The following is a 17,445-nucleotide window of genomic DNA, read 5'->3' as shown; positions in this document are numbered from 1 at the left end:
TAAAGTGACGCGTGCATCAGCTTGTGGTGGTGATGGGATCAGCCGTCTCAAGGGATCATTCTGGAAGAGGAGGCAGAAAGACTGTAAGGCAGAGGTGGTAGATGAATACAGGGAAACAATGTTCGCAGAACTCAGCAGGGCAGCTGCACATACAAACTCAGGGACAGTGCTGAGGAGAGGAAAAGTCAGCTTTCCAAGGGAGTGCAGCCTCTTGGTAAGTGGACCACACTCCAGTGGAAGCCCATTCCTCCAAGAACACACGGACAGCACAGATCGGAGAAAATGACAGTGACGACAGACAGGCAGTTAGGGGGAAGGGAAGCAGGGGTGCATCTGGGGGAGAAAATGACAGTGATGACAGACAGTGGGGAAGGGAAGCAGGGGTGCATCTGGGGGAGAAAATGACAGTGACAACAGACAGCGGGGAAGGGAAGCAGGGGTGCATCTGGGGGAGAAAATGACAGTGACAACAGACAGCGGGGAAGGGAAGCAGGGGTGCATCTGGGGGAGAAAATGACAGTGACTAAGACAGCTGGGGAGGGAAGCAGGGGTGCATCTGGGGGAGAAAATGACAGTGATGACAGACAGTGGGGAAGGGAAGCAGGGGTGCATCAAAGTAAATATGATCAGAACACATTGTATCAAATTCTCAAAGGACCAGTAAGAAAATAAGACAAGACATTTTAAAAATAATGATAGCTATAATAACATTCATTGGGAGCAGGGGAGAGTTGAGACAGGGACTCTCTGTGTATCCCTGGCTGTCCTGGAACTCACTCTCTAGACCAGGCTGGCCTCGAACTCAGAGATCCACCTGCCTCTGCCACCCAAGTGCTGGAATTAAAGGCATGTGCCACCACCACCTAGCTTAACATTCTTTTTTTTTTTTTTTTAATTAAAAAAAAAATCCCTATTGCTTAAAACATCACAAACTTAAACACAAGACTCGGCGAACTGAGTGGGAACTGCCCTGGAAGCCTCCTCCCCGATGACTAGCTCTCACAGTATTATCTATGGGAAGGTGTTATACAAGCTGCCCAGAGAGAGAGAGAGAGAGAGACAGAGAGACAGAGACAGAGACAGAGAGACAGAGAGAGAGAGAGAGAGAGAGAGAGAGAGAGAGAGAGAGAGAGAGAGAGGAGCAACCTGTTGTCCTACCCAGCTGTAAACCACTAGGAACCATAACAATGAACTGGCTGGCCCAGCAAGATTTCCACAATGGTGAACTAGTGGCACTGTTGGACTTCAGGCCCACTCAACAATAGGGAATTCATGCATGGTACTGTAAACCTAGCCAACCACCCATGGTCGGAGAGAACACAGATCCTCAAAACAGCCTACTACTGCCACTTTCCTAAACCAGTATAATTTCTAATTGTATTCTAAATATTTATCCTTATGCCCACAGATAAACATCACTCTTGCTGGGCGGCGGTGCCGCATGCCTTTTAATCCCAGCACTCGGGAGGCAGAGCCAGGCGGACCTCTGTGAGTTCAAGGCCAGCCTGGTCTAGAGAGTGAGCTCCAGGACAGGCACCAAAACTACACGGAGAAACCCTGTCTTAAAAAAAAAAAAAAAAAAAAAAGTCACTCTTACCCCTCATCAAAGAAGCTTTTTTGTGGAATGGATGGAGACCATTACAGGATGCAAAGTGGTCAAATGCAGAGGACAGAGATCATGGAGTGCCCACCCCACATGATACATTTGCAATACAACTCCTACGCACAGGCTCAGGGAAAGCTGTGGGAGAGGGAACGAGAGATTATGAAAGCCAGAAGACCAGGACATCTGCTACTAGATTAGATAGTGTCCTCTAGACACGACAGGGAAAACACCAGTAAAATCTCAACAATATGGACGTGTAATGACACACCAGCATGACAGAGAGATTCCACAAGCTTCCACTCACAGTTGAAGAGGTTCAGGTGACCAGCGGCTCCCAGAGAAGGACAATCAGTTTCCTCTGGGGAGAAGCACCCCTCAGAGGCCATCCAACCCCAAGTGGTCAGCCCTGCACACATGTGCATGCAAGCAATACTAAATGGACTCAGCAGGTTATATATACATGCATGTGCAATATTTCACAATAAACAAGAGATTGTGAGTGGGAGTGGGAGTAAGGGAGATGCAGGAGGAGTTGGGAAAGCAGGAGTGATTTAGATGCAGTGCTCATGTATCTAGCTCTTAATTTTTTTTTTAACCCTTAAAAATGTCAAAGCATTCTAAAATCAGAAGTGAGTTGGGGCACTTGTCTACAGCATATCAGCTGAAGCCACAGCCACCTTGGGAAGGGCAATGGTAGAGGTTTGGTTGGGTTTGGTGTTTGAGACAGGGTTTCATTCTGTAGCTGACCTTGAACTCCTGATGTTTCTGCCTCCACCACCCAAGTGCTGGGATCACAGGTCTGTGCCACCGTGATAGGCTTGCTTTTCTTTTTATTTTTTGTACCAGTGTGCATCTGGATCTATAAAGCCAAAGACACAGGGTGTGAAAAGATGTGGGATGGGATGCTAGTCAGCCTGGCCACACAGTGAGTTCAAGGCCAATCTGGGCTACATGAGACCATGTCTCAAAAAACCCAAGCAATAATAAGAGAAACATCCCGAACAGGGAACAAACCATGAGGACAACGAGCCAATGGGCAGGAGCCAGGATTCCTTTGAACCCTGCTAGGGAGCTAACCCTAGGCAGGCTGGGCACAGGATGGGAAGGGCCAAAAAGACCAGAGAGGGCCCTTCCCTCTTTCTGGGTTGACTTAGGGTTATTATTGCTGTGGTGAAACACCATGACCAAACGCTACTTGGGAAGGAAAGGGTTTATTTGGCTTACACTTCCATGTCACTGTTTATCATCAAAGAAAGTCAGGACAGGAACTCAAACAGGGCAGGAACCTGGGGGCAGGAGCTGCTGCGGAGGCCATAGAGGAGTGCTGCTTACTGGGTTGCTCCCCATGGTGTTCAGCCTGCTTTCTTATAGAAGCCAGGACCACCAACCAGCCCAGGGATGGCACTGCCCACAATGTGTTGGGCCTTCCCCTGTAAATCATTCATTAAGAAAATGCCCTACAGGTTTGTCTACAGCCTGATCTTATAGAGTCACTGTGGGAGCCCACAGAGGCTTCCTAGTGAGGAATTACTCAGGGTCAGAGAATCTGAGCTTGCTTTACCTAGCAGGGCTGCATAAGGAGATGATTTGGCCAGGAACGTGTTTGCCAGATGTTTGGAAGGTCTACACTTGGCTGTGTGGTGTGCTTTGATCTAGCAAGGGGGAGATCTTTTGCCTCTCCCCCTGGCAAGTTATAAAAAGCCCTTGCAACAGAGGACAAAGCTGGTGGCTATTGACCCAGGCCCTCCCGAAGCTATCCTGTGTTTCTGTCTGTCTTCTCGGCGAAGTCTCTCTTTCTATCCTTTCTTAATTCCTCTCTCCTCTACCTAAGAACCCTTCAAAAGGTGGGAGTGGGCTCCCACAAGGCATTTTCTCAATCACGGCTCTCTCCTCTCTGATGACTAATTTGTGTCAAGTTGGCATAAAACTAACCAGTCCATGGGTAACTGGAAGTCTGCCTTCATGCAAGTATCTATTGGTTGATTTTCTCTCAACCATCCCCACCCTCCTAAAGATATTATGAAACAGAAATAAATTCTGTTCTATTTGGTTTATATTCCTAACTAAAATTGCAGGAGGTCCGCCGCCAGCATCTGAGTTCCTCCAAGGTGAAGAAGGGGGGAGAGGTTCCCTCCGTTCAGCACAGGCTAGAGACTGGCCAGTTCCCTAAAGCCTGCACAAAGGCCCTTGCAGCCCAGAACGGGAAGCGCGCTGCCTTCTCCTCCCACTCACTGGCTCGCTCTGATCCCTAGCTTTTTCTGTTTCTTTCTTTCTTTTTTTTTTTTAACTGAGTCATGCGAAGGAAATTTCAAGCAGTGGCAGAGCTGAGGTGGGACACTAGAGAGCGGGGCCAGCTGTCTCCTCAAGCAATGTACAACTTACAGCCTGGCAATGTGACCCTGGCTCCAACCTTCTTAGTGAAAAAGAGACACAAGTCACTTGAAGGGGGGGCAGGACGGGCAACTCTAAAGCCATCCTTAGACAGGGTGACAAAAATGCAAATAAATAAGCTGTAACGTCTCCAAAGGAAGGTATGATGGTGCACACCTGGCCTGTAGTCTCAGCAATGTGGGAGAGCTGAGGCAGGAGGATTGTAGCAAATGTGAGCTCAGCTGGGCTACAGAGTGAGACACCCTACAAGTGGCCTCCATTTTAGAGACCCGCCACGCATGTGAATAAAAACAAACCAAACCATGTTGAGAATCAACAGTCAAATCCCTGGTTTATCGTGGGTGTCGGCCCTCCGGAAATCTTGCTTGCTCACATTCACAGAACTCAGCCTGCCTGCATAATTGATGGCTTATGTTTTGCAACGCTGCTGGCCCTTTTCCTAAAAGGAAGAAAAGGGAAAGGAAGACTGCTTAAAATTCAGAACCGCCCTCAACATCTGAACCTCTGGACAGCTCCTGGTCTGGGTTTGGGGGACCCGTGATCTTGGGCTAACATAGGATTTCAGTTCTTCATTACAAACAGCCCAGCCTCTGCTAAAGACACTGCAGAAAGCCCCAACTGGGCGTGGAGCTCACAGGTGCAGACAGGACAGAACAAAGCAAGGAGCTGACCCTCACCTGACCAGATACCTTTTTCTGAAAGCATTTGAGCCAGATGTAGTGGCATACATCTGTAATTCCAAGCACTCCAGAGGCTGAAGCAGAAGGATTGCCACAAGTTTGAGGCCAACCTGGTCTACTTAACAAGACCCTGGCTCAAAACAAAACAAAACAACAAAACAAAAACAAAAACAAAAAAAAAAAAAAGGATGTAATTTAGAATTTATTCAGTAACTAAAAACCTGCTTAAATGTTCAATATCTTCCCCTCCCTTGTGGCTTTCCTTTGCGTGACCATCCAGGCAGAAATGGAGACAATATTTAAAGGGACTTTTTTGCCCCTCCCTTTGGGTTATCAGTTGGCTATCAAACAATGGAACCCGAGAAATTGGAATTTCCCCAGGAATTCTGGGAGGAGGAATGAAGCCTGGAGCCAACAAGGGGAAGAGCTTGTCTCCCAGGAAGAGCTCTCAAGCAGTTCTGAGCACTTGTTAGACCACCTTGCAGAAGAGCTAGAGGTGAAACAATGATGGGGTCCATGGTGGGCAGGGCCAGGCCTCGACCTGACAGTCTAGCTGCGCATGCCTCTTGCCCTCCATCTGAGTCTACAGCCCGAATCAGGACCCCCTGAAGATGGAAGTCCTTGGGAGGGGTCACTGGACCACGTCTTCTTCCTAGTGTAGCCCATCAAATGACTCTTTCTCTTCCTTTCACTCCTAATTGTCTTGTTTATTTGGTCATTGAGGACTGTAGCTCAGCCTAGGATGTTAGGGCCACCAGAGCACAGACTCTGACCCCAGCAATTCCATGATTTTGCCACCAAGCCAGGGCCACCTACGATAGAACCTGAGACCAGAAAGCAGATGAGGGAGGAAGACAGTATCTTCTGCAATCCTCTAGAGCAGCAGTTTCTTGTGGAATATTAGTTGAAGATGTGTTACATCTGTTTATGCTGCTGAATATTTATTGAATGATGCAAAGATATGTTGCATTCTTTTATGTTGCATTTGTTTAACTCTGTGAAGCTGTGTTACTTTGCCTGTCTAAGACACCTGATTGGTCTAATAAAGAGCTGAACGGCCCATAGCGGGAGAAAGGATAGGCAGGGCTGGCAGGCAGAGAGAATAAATAGGAAGAGAAAAAGAGAAGAGGAAGGATCAAGAGGAGGAGGAGAAGAGAGGATGCCAGGGACCAGCCACCCAACCACGCAGTCAGACACAGAATAAGAAGGAAAGAAAAGATACACAGAAATAGAGAAAGATAAAAGTCCAGAGGCAAAAGGTAGACAGGATAATTTAAGAAAAGCTAGCTAGAAATAAACTAAGCTAAGTCTGGGCATTTATAAGTAATATAAATAATAAGTAATAAATATATAAGTAATAAATAATAAGTCTCCATGTGATTATTTGGAAGGTGGGTGGTGGGCCCCCCAAAGAGTAAAGAGTTTAAAAAAAAAACTATAGCGGTTCTCAATCTGTGTGGGTCAAGAACCCTTGGGGGCAGTAGGTGTCAAATGCTGATTTCATAGGGGTTGCCTAAGACCATCAGAAAACACAGATACTTATATTACAATACATAACAGTAGCGAATTACAGTTATGAAATAGCAATGAAAATAACGTTATGGTTGGGGGTCAGCACAACATGAGGAACTGTTTTAAATGGTCACAGCATTAGGAAGGTGGAGAATCACTGCTCTAGAGGCAGCTTTTCATCAGCACAGTCTTCAGCCCTCTGAGATCACAAGTCCCCTCGTCCTTCCCTGACTCCATCTAGGAATGTCATCCTGACATTTTCATGCATGCCTATAGCCAAGTATGCCTCACCATACCTGCAAGCCCACTCAGGATGTGAAATCAGGAATTTAGGGCTGCCCTCCACTGCTACATAGCAAGTTCAGGCCAAGCTCTGATACACATGATCCTGTTTCAAAAAAAAAAAAAAAATAGCCAGGAATGGTAGTGAATGGCTTTAGTCCCAGCACTCAGAGGCAGAGGCAGACCGATCTCTGAGTTCAAAGCCACCCTGGTCCACAAAGTGAGTTCCAGAACAGCCAGGCCTATTACACAGAGAAACCCTGTCTCTAAAAACTAACAAAACAAACAGTAATAGTAACAGGAGCCAAGGAGACAGTTCAGTCAATAAAGTGCTCTGGCCATGCAAGCCTGAGGGCCTGGGTTCAATCCCCAGCACCCACATCAACAGGTGGCTACAGCTGGGCACTGGGAAGGCAGAGACAGGAGGATTCCTAGAGCTTACTGGCCAGCCTAGCCTAGCTGAAGAGTGTTTTTGAAGACGAGCTAAATCTGTGAGCCCTGGTTCCAGCAAGAAACTTTTGTTCAGTGAGCTACACATAAAAGAGACACAAAAGTAGGAGGAAGACCTACGGATAAGAAGGGTTCCAGAGTAAGGAGGAGAGACGGGAATGGGGGGGGGGGGTGCAACAAACTAAAATTCCTGTAGTCATGTATGAAACTGACAAGGAACAGAAAAATCGGAAAAATAAGGTGGATAATTACTTAGGAATGATGCTTGATCCTGACCTCTTGCCTCCATACTGTGTACACAGTATCCACTTAGAGACATTCGGAGGTGGACACATACACAGGCTAATAACAATAATAATGGTGACTGCAGTACCGGCTGAGACTCCTGACCCTGAGGAAGCTTCCACCTGAGGAGACTCCAGGTAAACACCTGAGGAAGGAAAATGAACTTTGCTTTCACTAACTGACGCCCATACCATAGCCTCCAGTCCCTCACCCTTGAAGAGTCTCAACGATTTTTTTTCTTTGCATGTGTGTGTGGTTTGAGTGTGTATGTCACTGTGCTTGCATGTGCGGAGGTACATGTGTATGTGAAGATGCAGTCATGTGTGTGTGCACATGGAGGCTAAAGGTTGATGCCATGGGGGGTGGGCGGGGGTTAGGACAGGGTTTCTGTCAAGCCCTGGCTGTTAACCCCTCTCCACCCTTCTTCATTAAGACAGGGTCTCTATTAGAATCCAGACTGCATCAACTCAGCCGCTGGGGCTGGTCAGTGGGAGTTCCTTCCCAGTCTCACCTCACAAGCACTGGGATTACAGGGAGGCCACTGCCCTACCTGGAATCTGTGTGAGTGCCGGGGATCTGACCTCTGGTCTGCTGGGGCCGGTCAGTGGGGGTTCCCAGTCTCACCTCAGAAGCACTGGGATTACAGGCAGGCCATTACCCCACCTGGAATCTGTGTGAGTGCTGGGGATCTGGCCTCTGGTCTTCAAGTCTGCACAGAAAGTCCTTTGCCCACTTGCCATCTCCCTAGCCCTGGATTATTTTTTTTCTTCAAGAGACAAAAATAAGCATGGCATGGTGGCGAATGCCTTTTATCCCAGCAACTGGGAGGCAAAGGCAGGTGGATCTCTGAGTTCAAGGCCAGCCTGTGTCTATAAAGTGAGTTCCAGGACAGCCAACACTACAAAGAGAAACCCTGAACAAAAAAAAAAAAAAGAGACAAAAATATTGTTTTGCCACCTGCTCCGCTTTGGAGGGGAGAGCTATGCAATGCTGTCCTGTAGAACTTTGTACAACAGTCAGCTAATGAGAACTTTCTAGGCCCATCAAGAAGAACAGAGAAAGCACTGGCCTCATGCCAAGTGCAAATTTAAGCCTAATTCCTACAAAAACAGTTGCAGCTCAGCTATGACCAACAGTTAGCCACCAAAAGAGATAAGAAATACAGACTCATGTGTCCTTGGGGAAACAGAGGAATCCAAAAGTGATCACTGATACCTTTGTTAAAAAAGAGTAAATTTTATGGCAATGTGAAATAGCTTAATGTGGTCGTTTTAGCCAGAGCGTAACTGGTGACTACCCATTTAAAGTCTTATCGTTGTGTGTTTGAAAGCCAACACCCACGGTCACCTGCAAGGTATGTTTTTGGGGAATAAGTGGACACACATACACTTATTTTCCTTCTGTGAGGTAGGTACTGTGTAGCCCAGACTAGCTTTTAATTCCTAATCTCCTGGCCTCTGCCACCAATTGTTGAGATTACAGGCTTGGGTCACCATGCCTGGCTAAAGAGTGGACAGCATTCTGACTCAAGCTGTGAAAATCCTCAGTGTGCAATAAAAACAAAATCAGCAAGTACTATAATCCATCTTTCACTCACCCCCTCATCTCTCAAAAAAATAGTTTAAAAATTTAAGCCAGGTAATTCCAATACTGAGGAAGCAGAGGCAGGAGGATTACTATAAGTTCCATGCCAAATGGACATCACAGTGAGATTCTGTCTGGAAAAAAAAAAAAGGGAGGTGCTGGGGTGGCTAGAAAGATAGCTCAGCGGTTAAAAGCACTTGTTGCTCTTACAGAAGACCCAAGTTCAATTCTCAGCATCCACATGGACTCTCACAACCAGCTCTACCTCCAGAGGATCCAATGCCTTCTTCCGGCTTCCTCAGGCACCAAGCATGAACACACATACATACATGCAGGAAAAGCATTCACACATAAAACAAAATGGATATATCTAATTAAAAAACTTAAGATGCAAAGAAAAAACTGCAGATTTCTATGCTACCAGGGAACCACAGGAAAGACAGTATATAAACAAAAACGAGGACAAGGAGCGCAGAGATAGCTAACAATAGAATCCTCTTCCCACACTATTTAGACTCCGTGTGGAAGCTGGCCCCTGCTGTCTAAATACTTCTCTCTGTTGACTATATTCTTAATGTTTGTTTTCAATAGCAGGAATACTTCCTCTTCTGTAGCCAAAACAAATTAAGAGATGACATCAGATCTTAAACGTAGCAAAACGAAAGCAATGCATGGTAAGCAGATCTGTCTCTACGGTTTAGAGTAATGCTGTATGTACATCTAATCAGTATCTCAACTGCTACGGGGGGGGGGGGGGGGGGTACAAAGAAGTGACTGAAGATGGGAGAGTGCAAATGAGGAGAAAGAAGGGAGGGAACTCGCAGGTACCCAAACACTGACAAGCAAGGAACAAACAGAAAATTCCATGATGTGATTAAGAAACCACATGACCAAAGGACACTCTGTTCTTGTCCCTAGTTGAAAATGCCAAGCGGCTGATAAATATGAGGACATTTCTCACAAGCCTGGTTACTGTTGCTCAGTTCTAAAGATGAGCGGGGCAGGACACAGCCTGACGGATTCTCTAGCAGGACCCCTGCTGTTCCTGAATGATACAGCAGCTCCTCAGCACATGGGAACAGAGCACAGAGCAGTGACCCCACAGACTGAGGCAGCTCCCAGCACTGTCCACACTGCCAACAGGAAGAAGCTGTTCGTGTCCAAAGAATGAACGAACAACAAACAAAAAACATACAGACGGTTCCGTGGAACCAAGAAGATTCCATGGTAAAAGTGTTTGCCAAACAAGCCCCAGAACTCAATAGGTAAAAGGAGAGCAGTAACTCCTGGGAAGTTGCGCTCTGACCTCCACGATCACCCTGTGACACATGCACACCTACATGCAGGTACCCCCCCCACACACACACACATATCATACACACACACACACCCAATAATAAAATAAAAATTAAAGGGGGAAACATGCATACATAATCAGAATATTATTCAGCCTTTAAAAAGAGTGGATTTCTGCCGGGCGGTGGTGGCGCACGCATTTAATCCCAGCAGAGGCAGGCGAGTTCGAGGCCAGCCTGGTCTCCAAAGCGAGTTGCAGAAAAGGCGCAAAGCTACACAGAGAAACCCTGACTCGAAAAACCAAAAAAAAAAAAAAAAAAAAAAAAAAAGAGTGGATTTCTGATACATGCTTGAAAACATACAACAACCATGTGTGGAGGCATGCAGAGGCAGGAGGATCACCACAAATTCTTGGTCAGACTGAACTACATAGCAAGACCGTCTCTCAGTAAACAAAGAAAATGAAAGATAAAGGAAAGTACTATGCTAGATAAAATATGCCAGACACAAAAGGTCAAATGTCATAGGATTCCACTTCTACAAGTGTTCAGAATGAATGCACTTTAGAGACCAAGATAGGAGGGTAAGTCACAGAGGCCAGGAGCCAGCATGGGGAACAGGTGCGGAGGGGACGCCGCAGAAATGATAAACTCACCCAGGGCCACTGAACAATCTACTCGGCATAGTACTACATGGATTCACTGTAATGGTTTGGGAAGATGTTATGTTTGTTGAGGGAACGTCCCATATGGATTTTTTTTTTAGACAAAATTTCACTACATAGCCCAGACTAGCCTAGAACTTAGTCCTTTAGCCTCCCCAGTATATAGAACATGTGCTACCATGCCTCACTTTAGGGGTGTGTGTGTGTGTGTGTGTGTGTGTGTGTGTGTGTGTGTGTGTATAAGGCCCACTTGAAGGTAGGTGGCACAATGTCAGCAGCTAGGGAAGGTCAAGGTCCTGGTCTGAATAAAAAGGGAAAGGGGAAAGCCAGCTCAGCACCAGCATTCTCCTTTCTCTGCTCACTGACTGCAGGCAACCCAGTTGGATGCCTCACAGACCTGGGCCATGCTTTCCCCCTGCAGACCTGGGCCATGCTCCCCCTGCCCCCTGCAGACCTGGGCCATGCGCGGGGCCCCCCCCCCCCCCGCCCCGCCCTCTGCAGACCTGGGCCATGCTCCCCCCACCCCCTGCAGACCTGGGCCATGCTCCCCCCCCCCCCCGCCCCCTGCAGACCTGGACCATACTTTCCCCTCTGCAGACCTGGGCCATGCTCCCCCCGCCCTGCAGACCTGGGCCATGCTTTCCCCTCCCCCCTGCAGACCTGGGCCATGCTCCCTCCGCCCCCTGCAGACCTAGGCCATGCTCCCTCCGCCCCCTGCAGACCTGGACCATGCTTTCCCCTCTGCAGACCTGGGCCATGCTTCCCCCCTCCACCCTCTGCAGACCTGGGCCATGCTTCCCCCTCCCCCCTGCAGACCAGGGCCACGCTTTCCCGCTGCAATGGACTATATCTTCTGGAGACAGGGGCCAAAACAAATCTTTTCCTCCCTAAGTTGCTTCTGTCCGTTATTTCATCATAGCAATGAAAAAAAATAACTAACATAGCCATTGCATCAGCTTTTCAACCTGTTCTCCTGACATCCCAAGGGCTCTACTTCTTCTGAACTTCAAAACATCCCTAGAAGGAGTCTTTCCCACGGCAACACTGCTGACCAAAATTGCAGCCTAAAAGAAAACATTTTCAAAACTGTTAGCCTTAACCCTCCTGCACCCTACTCTCAAACTCTTGAAGCCACATGTCATTTTAAATGTCTTTGTATCCTTCCTTGAAGAGACACACACAACAGCCACAGTTTTCTGCCATCCAAAGAGCAGGGAGAGAGTTCTTCTCATGTAAGATCCAGAAGGGTAAAATCAAAGGCTGGGGCTATGGCTAGGGTGTTATAGTGCTTGTCTAGATGAAGCCCTGAATTCCATCCACAGCACGAGAGAAGCCAGGTGTGGCAGCACACTCCTATAATCCCAGCACTCAGGAGGTGAACACTGGATCAGAAAATCCAAGGTCATCCTCAGCCACTTAGTGAGTTTGAGGCCAGCTGGCCTGGACTACGAGAGACCCTGTCTTTTAAAAAATGAGAAGAAAAGCAAAAGGCAAACGCTGCTTAATTTGTCCAAGATGTTTTCTCTCAACCCTACCAGAGTGAAATGCAGCAAACCCAGCAGAAGAGCCATGAGCAGACTTCCTCGTTCTGTTCAGTGTCAAAGTGATCACGCTCAGCCACAAGCAGCAGGGAGCCAAAGGAGGGGCCAGTGAGAGACTGCACTGTGCTAAGTGTCTGCTTCGTCAGACATCACTAAGGGAAGTTTTAAGGGACCGTTTTAATATCTTTGCTGTTTTTATTTATATGCATGTGCATGTGCCTCCAGGAGAATATGTGCACTGTGTGCATGCAGATATCTGTGGAGGCGAGAGGGCATCAGATCCCCAGAACTGGAATGACAGGTGGTTGTGCGCCACTTGATGTGGATGCTGAGAACTGAATCCAGATCCTCTTGCAAAGAGAGTAAGTGTTCTTAACCTCTAAGCCATCTCTCCAGCCCTAGTTTGAAGTTTTTAATGGTCAAATTGTGACACTTACCATGTGCTTTGACACATGAGCAGTGAAAATTGTGAATCCCAAAAGTATTTCACACCTGAATGCCCTAAGGGCATCCACTGAGAAGGCCAAACAATCTTCAGGACAAACAGCCTCCATGTGAACCTGCCCAGCTGCCGGGAGCTCAGTCTCCCTCCCCTGGCGTCAGCATCCTATTACTGGACAGATGACTTGGACCGCTGAAAGGTACTTCTTCACTATAACCTTTCCGTCCACACCCTCCGCCCATGACCCCCTTTCAAGACCACAGATGCTGGGCAGTTGTAACGCACACCTTTAACCCCAGCGCTTGAGAAGCAGACGGGGGAGGATCTCTGAGTTCGAGGCCAACATGGTCTACAGCGTGAGTTTCAGGACAGCCAGGGCGTCACAGGCACGATGAAATTATTTTCAGAACCTCTCTCAGCCCTATTTCTCAATGCTTTTTAAGCAGGATTGTTTAAAGTATCTTTTAACAGTTACAACATGCAGGCTACTATCTTACCTGATAGCCCACGAAGACAGTCCCTGGGAAAGGGACTTCATTTTTTGATCTATGGCCAGCGATTCCCAAGACACTGTGTTCTGTAGCATGAATCTTAAAGGTACATACGAATAAAAACAAATCTGAGGCCAGTTATTGGGGTGAATGCTGGAAGATCAGAGACGCAGAACAAGCCACAGCTACATCACCTCGCCAGTTCCTCAGCTGATCCTGTGTCCTTAGACTGGAAGCCTCTCAGCTGAACTGTGCTGCTCCAAAGCCTAAAGGCTTAACCAGCCAAATGCTTCTAGTTTCTGGTCTCCAACGCCTTATATATCTTTCTGTTTTTGCCATCACTCCCTGGGATTAAAGGCTCACTTCTTGGGATTAAAGGCATGTGTCACCATGCCTGGCTGTTTCCAATGTGGCCTTGAACTCACAGAGATCCAGAGGGATTTCTACCTCTGGAATGCTAGGATTAAAGGTGTGAGTGCCACCATTTTCTAGCCTTTGTATCTAGTGGCTGTTCTGTCTCTGACCCCAGATAAGTTTTTTAGGGTGCACAATATTTTGGGGAACACAATACCACCACATTTCCCCTTATTTTGTCTAACATTAAAAAAGCTTATAACTAATACAAGAAAAACTATCCAATAAGTATATACAATATATACAGTCAAGAATTATATTAACAATGTCTAATCCATTAACATTTGACAGATTCAGACAAAAAACTCTATTAATATATAACAATGTCCAGTCCAGTAACATTTGATAAACTCAGACAAAAAAAAAATTCATTACTTATCCTATTTAAAACAAGTAGTTCCTTTTTAAAAGTAGATTCCATAATCTCCCTTTTTATCTTATCATATCCATATTCTCTCTTTTTTCTTTTCATAAAAGTTTCAATAATCTACCTTTTGTCATTTTTATATCTTCCCCATTTTTTTTTAGAGTAAATTCAATGATCTATCCATTTATCCTATATCTTTTTTCTCAGGGTAGATTCAGTGATCTACCTCATATCTATATTCTCTTCTTTATTTTTCCTTTTTTTTTCAAACAAACCTCTGAATCTAATCTCCATGATCAGCTTTTCTCCTGACCATTAACAATTAACAACTTGTAACCAACCATCATAAAGAATGACAATATCCATAACTCATAAAACAACCAAAAACCTCCCATCCCACCTCTTGGGAATGTGGGCGTTGTTTTCTTAAAATTACTTCCTGCTTTCTAGGGGCGAAGACATCTTTAGGGAATCCTGAAAAGAAAATTTTTGGATTAATTGTCAAGTCCTGTATCATTTGTCCAGTCACTGCATAATGAGAAAGTGCAGGGCTTGTTTCAAGTCCTTGTTCATTACTTATCCTATTTAAAACAAGTAGTTCCTTTTTAAAAGTAGATTCCATAATCTCCCTTTTTATCTTATCAGTGCTCTTCCTCCTTTATGGCACAGCACACAGCTCCTTTTCATGAAGTACTCAATAATAATAAAAAATATAATATATACATGGCCTCAGTTAATTCAGGCTGGCCAGCCTTAAACCTGCTTAGTAGCCAATGCTAGCCGTGAACTTCTGATCTTGTCTCCACCAATTCTAGGGCAACAGGCATGTACCATCATTCCCGCCACAATAATTTTGAATGAAACACTTCAGTAATCTTCCTAAAGAATGGAATGAATGAGGCCAGGCGGTGATGGCGCACACCTTTAATCCCAGCACTCGGGAGGCAGAGGCAGGCGGATTTCTGTGAGTTCGAGGCCAGCCTGGGCTACCAAGTGAGTCCCAGGAAAGGCGCAAAGCTACACAGAGAAACCCTGTCTCGAAAAACCAAAAAAAAAAAAAAAAAAAAAAGAATGGAATGAATGAATGGGCCTTCTTCACATATTTTTTTTCCAGCTAGCTAATTTATAAAATGTCACAGACAGATATGACAGCAGCCCAAATTCTCATAAACACACTGCTTGTTTGTGTAGAGGATAAAATACCCGAGCCGTAGCCTGCCCGCCAGCTTTTCTGAGGTTCTTGTGAAACGGGAAGTAGGGCTTCAGGAAGTGTAGAACCAGTGCTGCACAGGGGTGGTAGAGGTGCTGAGGACTGCAAGGTGGACGCCCACTGAGACACCCACTGGAGTGTGAAACACACGGGGTCAAGGCCTTGAGCACACAGCTCCAAGAACATCTATTTCTAACTGGGAAATGAGCCACAAGAGATTTCTGCTTTATATGCCCAAAGAACCAACAGGAAATACGAGGCTTTCTTGGCCAACAACTAGATGTAGTTCAGGTAAAAGTTTACTCATTAAAAATAATCCATACCCCAGAGCAAAGGCCCTACCAGTATCTCAGCATTATAGAGATAAGGCAAGAGATTTAAGAGTTCAAGGTCATCCTAGAGAGGGGGGTAGGCCAGTTTGCAATACTGTCTCAAAAGGAAAAAAGGCTGGGATACAGCTCAATGAAAAGATCACTTGCCCAGCATGAACAAGGCCTGGTCTGATCCTACCCACTGAAGAAAACTGGGCTTACTGGTGAAAACCAAGCACTCAGGAGGAGGATCAGAAGTTCAAGGCCATCTGCATACTAACTTCAAGGTCAGTTTAGGCTGCATGTGATCCCGTCTCAACAACAACAACAAAAGGCCTGGTGAAATATCTTAGTGTGTAAACCAGGAAGAGGCTCTTGTCACCTGGCTACTTGATTTTGAGCCCCAGAATCCATATGGTGGAAGCAGAGAACCAACTCCACTCCAAGCTGTACTCTGCCCTCTATATACTTACCATAACACAAGCATGCACACAAATAATAAATGCAATGGAAATCTAAGTAAATAAAATAAAGCTAGGCATAGACATAATGGCTCACACAATCTCAGCATTCAAGAGGCTGAGACAGGAAAATCTCTAGTTCAAGTCTAGCCTGGAACACACAATGAGACCTTTTGTGTCCACAAACAAACATCCATACAAAAAGAGAAATGAAGTGTCAGCACTGAAAACATAAGAAAAAATTATTTCATTCAGCTGGCACAAATATCTGTACTGGCTAGGGCTTCTTTTTTTTTTTTTGGAGGAGGGAGGGGGATGGTTGTTTTGACAACCTGATACACGTTGGGGTCCTTTCTCAAACTCAGTTGAGAAAATGCCTTTATAAGATGGGCCTGTCGACAAACCTCTGGGATGTTTTTTTGGTTGACAGTTGATGTGGAAGGGTCCCCAGGCAGGTGGTCCTGGGGTGTACAAGAAAGCAGGCTGAGCAAGCCAGTAAGCAGCACTCCTCTGTGGCTTCTGCTTCGGCTCCCCACTCCAGGTGCTTGTCCGGACTCCTTCAGTGATGAATGTGGAAGTGTAAACTGAAATACACTCCGCCCCCGCCCTCCCCCCTCCCTCCTCCCTCCCACCCCCCCCACCACCGTTGCTTTTAGTCATGGTGTTCTAATACAACATTAGAAACCCTGAGACAATATCTCTCACAAATGAGGAAGAGAATATCCTGTCCAGCAAGAGCTGAGGCGAAAGTCCATCTGATATCCCTGTCTCGTGTGTGTGTGTGTGTGTGTGTGTGTGTGTGTGTGTGTGTGTGTTATGAAAAAGATGAGATCAAGCCTTCCCCAGCAGAAAATAAATTGCTCTCTCAAATGACAGAGCAGAAGAGGAAACAGGACAAGCACCTTACCTACTGGCTATGACTCATTGTCCTAAGGCCACAGCAGGAACACCGTGCCACCCACGTGGAGGGCAGGGCAGGGAGAGGATGTGTTTTCTCCTTTAGCTTTGGGGAACCTCCAGGGTTAGGAACCGAGTGTGATGGAAAGCAGAGCTCAGACAGTCCAATCCACAAGTCCCTAATGGCTTTCAAACTGTTCCACAGGGTCCAGTTCACAGGCTGTGAGGGGCAGCTGTATGCAGCTGACCATTCTCCCATCTAGGTCTCTGTTATCGATCCTGCATCTTGCTTTATAAAGCTAATTAAAGTTGAGCTAGATCAGATGTGGCTGCTGAGTAGAGACTCTCCAAAGCCCTGCAAAACCAGTTTGGGCTTGAATTTCATAGCCAGGTCTCAATCATTTACTGGGCAAACAAGCTTTGCATGTCCTGAAAAGACCATCATTAGGACCAAAGCACTTGATAAAGAAATACAATCAACTGTCCTGGAGCCGCCCTGCTGCTGCACACCTGTCATTGAAGCCTGTGGGGAAGCAGGAGGATCCGCAGCTCAGGGTCATC

General features: G+C 46.3%; 1 protein-coding gene across 2 annotated transcripts in view; it reads right to left on the bottom strand.

Moving 5' to 3' along the window:
- Carmil1 (capping protein regulator and myosin 1 linker 1) overlaps nucleotides 1-17,445 on the bottom strand; it is a 294,654-nt gene that overhangs the window by 254,775 nt on the left and 22,434 nt on the right. The gene's annotated exons all lie outside the window — the stretch shown is intronic.

Source organism: Peromyscus eremicus, chromosome 5 (assembly GCF_949786415.1).
Source record: "Peromyscus eremicus chromosome 5, PerEre_H2_v1, whole genome shotgun sequence".
Classification (NCBI taxonomy): domain Eukaryota; kingdom Metazoa; phylum Chordata; class Mammalia; order Rodentia; family Cricetidae; genus Peromyscus; species Peromyscus eremicus.
This window is presented reverse-complemented; position numbering and strand designations above follow the sequence as displayed.